The sequence below is a fragment of the Pristiophorus japonicus genome, unplaced genomic scaffold (genome assembly GCF_044704955.1).
Source record: "Pristiophorus japonicus isolate sPriJap1 unplaced genomic scaffold, sPriJap1.hap1 HAP1_SCAFFOLD_1433, whole genome shotgun sequence".
NCBI lineage: Eukaryota > Metazoa > Chordata > Chondrichthyes > Pristiophoridae > Pristiophorus > Pristiophorus japonicus.
The window spans coordinates 53,703-61,736 of NW_027251106.1; positions in this window are offsets into that span (position 1 = coordinate 53,703).

An 8,034-nucleotide genomic window follows, 5' to 3' on the forward strand; every position below is an offset into this window, starting at 1 on the left:
ATGCCTCTTCCTTGGATTTAACACGATCCTTAATTTCCCTTGTTAGCCACGGTTGAGCCACCTTCCCCATTATATTTTTACTCCAGACAGGGATGTACAATTGTTGAAGTTCATCCATGTGATCTTTAAATGTTTGCCATTGCCTATCCACTGTCAACCCTTTAAGTATTATTTGCCAGTCTATTCTAGCCAATTCACGTCTCATAACATCGAAGTTTCTTTAACTTCAGGACGCTAGTTTCTGAATTAACTGTGTCACTCTCCATCTTAATAAAGAATTCTACCATATTATGGTCACTCTTCCCCAAGGGACCTCGCACAACAAGATTGTTAATTAGTCCTTTCTCATTACACATCACCCAGTCTAGGATGGCCAGCTCCCTAGTTGATTCCTTGACATATTGGTCTAGAAAACCATCCCTAATACACTCCAGGAAATCCTCCTCCACCGTATTGCTACCAGTTTGGTTAGCCCAATCTATATGTAGTCACCCATGATAGCTGCTGTTGCACACCTCCCTAATTTCCTGTTTGCTGCCATCCCCAACCTCACTACCACTGTTTGGTAGTCTGTACACAACTCCCCACTAGCAGTTTCTGCCCTTTGGTGTTCCTCAGCTCTACCATTATCGATTCCACATAATCCAAGCTAATGTCCTTCCTTACTATTGCGTTAATCTCCTCTTTAACCTGCAACTCTACCCCACCTCCTTTTCCTTTCTATCTATCCTTCCTGAATATTGAATATCCCGCTCACCCTTTACTCTCTGTGCCCCGTGTCCTAATATGCACCGAGTCTCGCTCACCCATCACCCCGTGCTCAGTGACAGTGTCCTAACTCGCACCAAATCCCATTCACCCATCATCCCGTGCTCGCTGATCCGTATCCTAACTTGCCCAGAGTGCCGCTCACCCATCACCCCCTGTGCCACGTGTCGTAACTTGCACCAAGTCCCACTCACACATCACCCCCTGTGCTCGCTGACCAATGTCCTAACTCGCACCGAGTCCCACTCACCCATTACCCCCTGTGTTCACTGACCCGTGTCCTAACTCGCACCAAGTCTCACTCACCCATCACCCCCTGTGCTCACTGCCCCGTGTCCTAACTCACACCAAGTCCCACTCACCCATCACCCCATGTGCCCCATGTCCTAACTCACACCGAGTCCCGCTCACCCATCAACCCTGGTGCTCGCTGACACGTCGTAACACGCACCAAGTCCCGCTGTGCTCGCTGACCCGTGTCCTAACTTGCACCGAGTCCCGTTCACCCATCACCCCCTGTGCTCTTTGCCCCGTGTCCTAACTCGCACCAAGTCCCGCTCACCCATCACCCACTGTGTTCACTGACCCATGTCCTAACTCACACCGAGTACCGCTCACACATCACCCCCTGTCCTAACTCGCACCAGGTCCCGTTCACCCATCACCCCCTGTGCTCTTTGCCCCGTGTCCTAACTCGCACCAAGTCCCGCTCACCCATCACCCACTGTGTTCACTGACCCATGTCCTAACTCACACCGAGTACCGCTCACACATCACCCCCTGTCCTAACTCGCACCCAATCCCGCTCACCCATCACCCCCCCTGTGCTCGCTGACCCGTGTCCTGACTCGCGCCAAGTCCCGCTCACCCATCACCCCCTGTGCTCGCTGACCCGTGTCCTAACTCACACCCAGTCCCGCTCACCCATCACCCCCTGTGCTCACTGAACCGTGTCCTAACTCGCACCGAGTCCCACTCACCCATCACCCCCTGTGCTCACTGAACCGTGTCCTAACTCGCACCGAGTCCCACTCACCCATCACCCCCTGTGCTCGCTGACCCGTGTCCTAACTCGTACCGAGTCCCGCTCACCCATCACCCCCTGTGCTCCGTGTCCTAACACGCACTATGTCATAGAAAATAGGTGCAGGAGTAGGCCATTCGGCCCTTCGAGCCTGCACCACCATTCAATAAGATCATGGCTAATCATGCAACTTCAGTACCCCATTCCTGCTTTCTCTCCATACCCTTTGATCCCTTTAGCCGTAAGCGTCACATCTAACTCCCTTTTGATAATATCAAACGAACTGGCCTCAACAACTTTCTGTGATAGAGAGTTCCATAGCTTAACAACTCTCTGAGTGAAGAAGTTTCTCCTCATCGCAGTCCTAAATGGCTTACCCCTTATCCTTAGACTGTGTCCCCTGGTTCAGGACTTCCCCAACATCGGGAACATTCTTCTTGCATCTAACCTGTCCAATCCCGTCAGAATTTTATATTTTTCTATGAGATCCCCTCTCATTCTTCTAAATTCCAGTGAATATAAGCCTAGTCGATCCAGTCTTTCATCATATGTCAGTCCTGCCATCCCGGGAATCAATCTGGTGAACCTTCGCTGCACTCCCTCAATAGCAAGAACATCCTTCCTCAGATTAGGAGACCAAAACTGAACACAATATTCCAGATGAGGCCTCACCAAGGCCCTGTACAACTGCAGTAAGACCTCCCTGCTCCTATACTCAAATCCCCTACCTATGAAGGCCAACATATCATTTGCCTTCTTCACCGCCTGCTGTACCTGCATGCCAACTTTCAATGACTGATGTACCATGACACCCAGGTCTCGTTGCACCTCCCCTTTTCCTAATCTGCTGCCATTCAGATAATATTCTGCCTTCGTGTTTTTGCCCCCAAAGTGGATAACCTCACATTTATCCACATTATACTGTATCTGCCATGCATTTGCCCACTCGCCTAACCTGTCCAAATCACCCTGCAGCCTCTTAGCATCCTCCTCACAGCTCACACCGCCACCCAGTTTAGTGTCATCTGCAAACATGAAGATATTACATTCAATTCCTTTGTCCAAATCGTTAATGTATATTGTAAAGAGCTGGGGTCCCAGCACTGAGCCCTGCGGCACACCACTAGTCACTGCCTGCCATTCTGAAAGGGACCCGTTTATCCCGACTCTCTGCTTCCTGTCTGCCAACCAGTTCTCTATCCACGTCAGTACATTACCCCCAATACCATGTGCTTTAATTTTGCACACCAATCTCTTGTGTGGGACCTTGTCAAAAGCCTTTTGAAAGTCCAAATACACCACATCCACTGGTTCTCCCTTGTCCACTCTACTAGTTACATCCTCAAAAAATTCCAGAAGATTTGTCAAGCATGATTTCCCTTTCATAAATCCATGCTGACTTGGACCGATCCTGTCTCTGCTTTCCAAATGCGCTGCTATTTCATCTTTAATAATTGATTCCAACATTTTACTCACTGCTGATGTCAGGCTAACCGGTCTATAATTACCTGTTTTCTCTCTCCCTGCTTTTTTTTTTTAAAAGTGGTGTTACATTAGCTACCCTCCAGTCCATAGGAACTGATCCAGAGTCGATAGACTGTTGGAAAATAATCACCAATGCATCCACTATTTCTAGGGCCACTTCCTTAAGTACTCTGGGATGCAGACCATCAGGCCCTGGGGAGTTATCGGCCTTCAATCCCATCAATTTCCCAAACACAATTTCCTAACTAATAAGGATTTCCTTCAGTTCCTCCTTCTCGCTAGACCCTCGGTCCCCTAGTATTTCCGGGAGGATTCAGGGAGGATAGATAGAAAGGAAAAGGAGGTGGGGTAGTGTTGCTGGTTAAAGAGGAAATTAATGCAATAGTAAGGAAGGACATTAGCCTGGATGATGTGGAATCTGTATGGGTGGAGCTGCGGAACACCAAAGGGCAGAGAACACTAGTGGGAGTTGTGTACAGACCACAGCAGTAAGGAGGTTGGGGATGGCAGCAAACAGGAAATTAGGGACGCATGCAATAAAGGTACAGCAGTTATCATGGGTGACTTTAATCTACATATAGATTGGGCTAACCAAACTGGTAGCAATGCGGTGGAGGAGGATTTCCTGGAGTGCATAAGTGATGGTGTTCTCGACCAATATGTCGAGGAACCAACTAGAGAGCAAGCTGTCCTAGACTGGGTCTTATATAATGAGAGAAGATTAATTGGCAATCTTGTTGTGCGAGGCCCCTTGAGGAAGAGTAGAAACATAGAAACACAGAAAATAGGTGCAGGAGCAGGCCATTCGGCCCTTCGAGCCTGCACCACCATTCAATAAGATCATGGCTGATCATTCACCTCAGTACCCCTTTCCTGCTTTCTCTCCATACCCCTTGATCCCTTTAGCAGTAAGGGCCATATCTAACTCCCTCTTGAATATATCCAATAAACTGGCATCAACAACTCTCTGCAGCAGGAAATTCAACAAGTTAACAACTCTCTGAGTGAAGAAGTTTCTCCTCATCTCAGTTCTAAATGGCCTACCCCTTATCCTTAGACTATGTCCCCTGGTTCTGGACTTCCCCAACACGGGAACATTCTTCCCGCATTTAACCTGTCCCGACCCGGCAGAATCTTATATGTTTCTATGAGATCCCCTCTCATCCTTCTAAACTCCAGTGAATAAAGGCCCAGTTGATCCAGTCTCTCCTCATATGACAGTCCAGCCATCCTTGGAATTAGTCTAGTGAACCTTCGCTGCACTCCCTCAATAGCAAGAACGTCCATCCTCAGATTAAGAGACCGAGACTGAACACAATATTCCAGATGAGGCCTCACCAAGGCTCTGTACAACTGTAGCAACACCTCCCTGCTCCTATACTCAAATCCCCTAGCTATGAAGGCCAACATACCATTTGCCTTCTTAACCGCCTGCTGTACCTGCATGCCAACCTTCAATGACTGATGTACCATGACACCCAGGTCTCGTTGCACCTCCCCTTTTCCTAATCTGCCGCCATTCAGATAATAGTCTGCCTTCGTATTTTTGCCCCCAAAATGGATAACCTCACATTTATCCACATTATACTGCATCTGCCATACATTTGCCCACTCATCTAACCTGTCCAAGTCACCCTGCAGCCTCTTAGTGTCCCCCTCACAGCTCACACCGCCACCCAGCTTAGTGTCATCTGCAAACTTGGAGATATTACACTCAATTCCTTCATCCAAATCGTTAATGTATATTGTAAAGAGCTGGGGTCCCGGCACTGAGCCCTGCGGTACTCCACTAGTCACTGCCTGCCATTCTGAAAAGGACCCGTTTATCCCGACTCTCTGCTTCCTGTCTGCCAACCAGTTCTCTATCCACGTCAGTACATTACCCCCAATACCATGTGCTTTAATTTTGCCCATCAATCTCTTGTGCGGGACCTTGTCAAAAGTCTTTTGAAAGTCCAAATACACCACATCCACTGGTTCTCCCTTGTCCACTCTACTAGTTACATCCTCAAAAAATTCCAGAAGGTTCGTCAAGCATGATTTCCCTTTCATAAATAAATCCATGCTGACTTGGTCCAATCCTGTCACTGCTTTCCAAATGCACTGCTATTTCATCCTTAATGATTAATTCCAACATTTTCCCCACTACTGATGTGAGGCTAACCGGTCTATAATCATCCGTTTTCTCTCCCTCCTTTTTAAAAAAGTGGTGTTACATTAGCTCCTTCCAGTCCAGCGGAACTGATCCAGAATCAATGCAGACCAATTGAACAAATACTTCGGTTCTGCCTTCACAAAGGAAGACACAAATAACCTTCCGAATGTACTAGGGGACAGTGGGTCTAGTGAGAAGGAGGAACTGGAAAATGATCACTATTTCTAGGGCCACTTCCTTAAGTACTCTGGGATGCAGACTATCAGGCCCTGGGGATTTATCGGCCTTCAATCCCATCAATTTCCCTAACACAATTTCCCACCTAATAAGGATATCCCTCAGTTCCTCCTTCTCACTAGACCCACTGTCCCCTAGTACATTCGGAAGGTTATTTGTGTCTTCCTTCGTGAAGACGGAACCGAAGTATTTGTTCAATTGGTCTGCCATTTCTTTGTTCCCCAGTATAAATTCACCTGATTCTGACTGCAAGGGACCTACGTTTGTCTTCACTAATCTTTTTCTCTTCACATATCTATAGAAGCTTTTGCAGTCAGTTTTTATGTACCCTGCAAGCTTCCTCTCGTACTCTTATTTTCCCTCCTAATTAAACCCTTAGTCCTCCTCTGCTGAATTCTAAATTTCTCCCAGTCCTCAGGTTTGTTACTTTTTCTGAGCAATTTATATGCCTCTTCCTTGGTTTTAACATTATCCTTAATTTCCCTCGTTAGCCACGGTTGAGCCACCTTCCCCATTTTATTTTTATTCCAGACAGGGATGTACAATTGTTGAAGTTCATCCATGTGATCTTTAAATGTTTGCCATTGCCTATCCACCGTCAACCCTTTAAGTATCATTTGCCAGTCTATTCTAGCCAATTCACGCCTCAATACATCGAAGTTACTTGCCCTTAAGTTCAGCACCCTTGTTTCCGAATTAATAAAGAATTCTACCATATTATGGTCACTCTTCCCCAAGGGGCCTCGCACAACAAGATTGCTAATTAGTCCCTTCTCATTACACATCACTCAGTCTAGGATGGCCAGCTCCCTAGTTGGTTCCTCGACATATTGGTCTAGAAAACCATCCCTAATACACTCCAGGAAATCCTCCTCCACCGCATAGCTACCAGTTTGGTTAGCACAATCAATATGTAGATTAAAGTCGCCCATGATAACTGTTGTACCTTTATTGCACACATCCCTTATTTCTTGTTTGATGCTGTCCCAAACCTCACTACTACTGTTTGGTGGTCTTTACACAAATCCCACGAGCGCTTTCTGCCCTTTGGAATTCCGTAGTTCCACCCATACCGATTCCACATCATCCAGGCTAATGTCGCTCCTTACTATTGTATTAATTTCCTCTTTAACCAGCAACGCCACCCCGCCTCCTTTTCCTCTCTGTCTATCCTTCCTAAATGTTGAATACCCCTGGATGTTGAGTTCCCAGCCTTGGTCACCCTGGAGCCATGTCTCCGTGATGCCAATCACATCATATCCGTTAACTGCTATCTATGCAGTTAATTGTCCACCTTATTCCGAATACTTCTTGCATTGAGGCACACAGCCTTCAGGCTTGTCTTTTTAACACACTTTGCCCCTTTAGAATTTTGCTGTAATGTTTTTTGCCTTGGGTTTCTCTGCCCTCCACTTTTACTATTCTCCTTTCTATCTTTTGCTTCTGTCTCCATTTTATTTCCCTCTGTCTCCCTGCATAGGTTCCCATCCCCCTGCCATATTAGTTTAACTCCTCCCCAACAGCACCAGCAAACACTCCCCCTAGGACATTGGTTCCGGTCCTGCCCAGGTGCAGACCGTCCGGTTTGTACTGGTCCCACCTCCCCCAGAACTGGTTCCAATACCCCAGGAATTTGAATCCCTCCCTGCTGCACCACTCCTCAAGCCACGTATTCAACTGAGCTATCCTGCGATTCCTACTCGAACTAGCACGTGGCACTGGTAGCAATCCTGAGATTACTACTTTGGGGTCCTACTTTTTAATTCAGCTCCTAGCTCCTTAAATTCGTCTCGTAGGACGTCATCCTGTTTTTTACCGATATCGTTGGTACCAATGTGCACCATGACAACTGGCTGTTCTCCCTCCCTTTTCAGAATATCCTGCACCCGCTCCGAGACATCCTTGACCCTTGCACCAGGGAGGCAACATACCATCCTGGAGTCTCGGTTGCGGCCGCAGAAACGCCTGTCTATTCCCCTTACAATTGAATCCCCTATCACTATCGCTCTCCCACTCTTTTTCCTGCCCTCCTGTGCAACAGAGCCAGCCACGGTGCCATGAACTTGGCTGCTGCCCTCCCCTGATGAGTCATCCCCCCCAACAGTACCCAAAGCAGTGTATCTGTTTTGCAGGGGGATGACCGCAGAGGACCCCTGCACTACCTTCCTTGCACTGCTCTTCCTGCAGGTCACCCATTCCCTTTCTGGCTGTGGACCCTTTACCTGCGGTGAGAGCAACTCGCTGCACGTGCTACTCACGTCATTCTCAGCATCGTGCCTGCTCCAGAGTGAATCCACCCTCAGCTCCAGTGCCGCAATGCTATCCGTCAGGAGCTGCAGGCAGATACACTTCCCGCACACGTAGT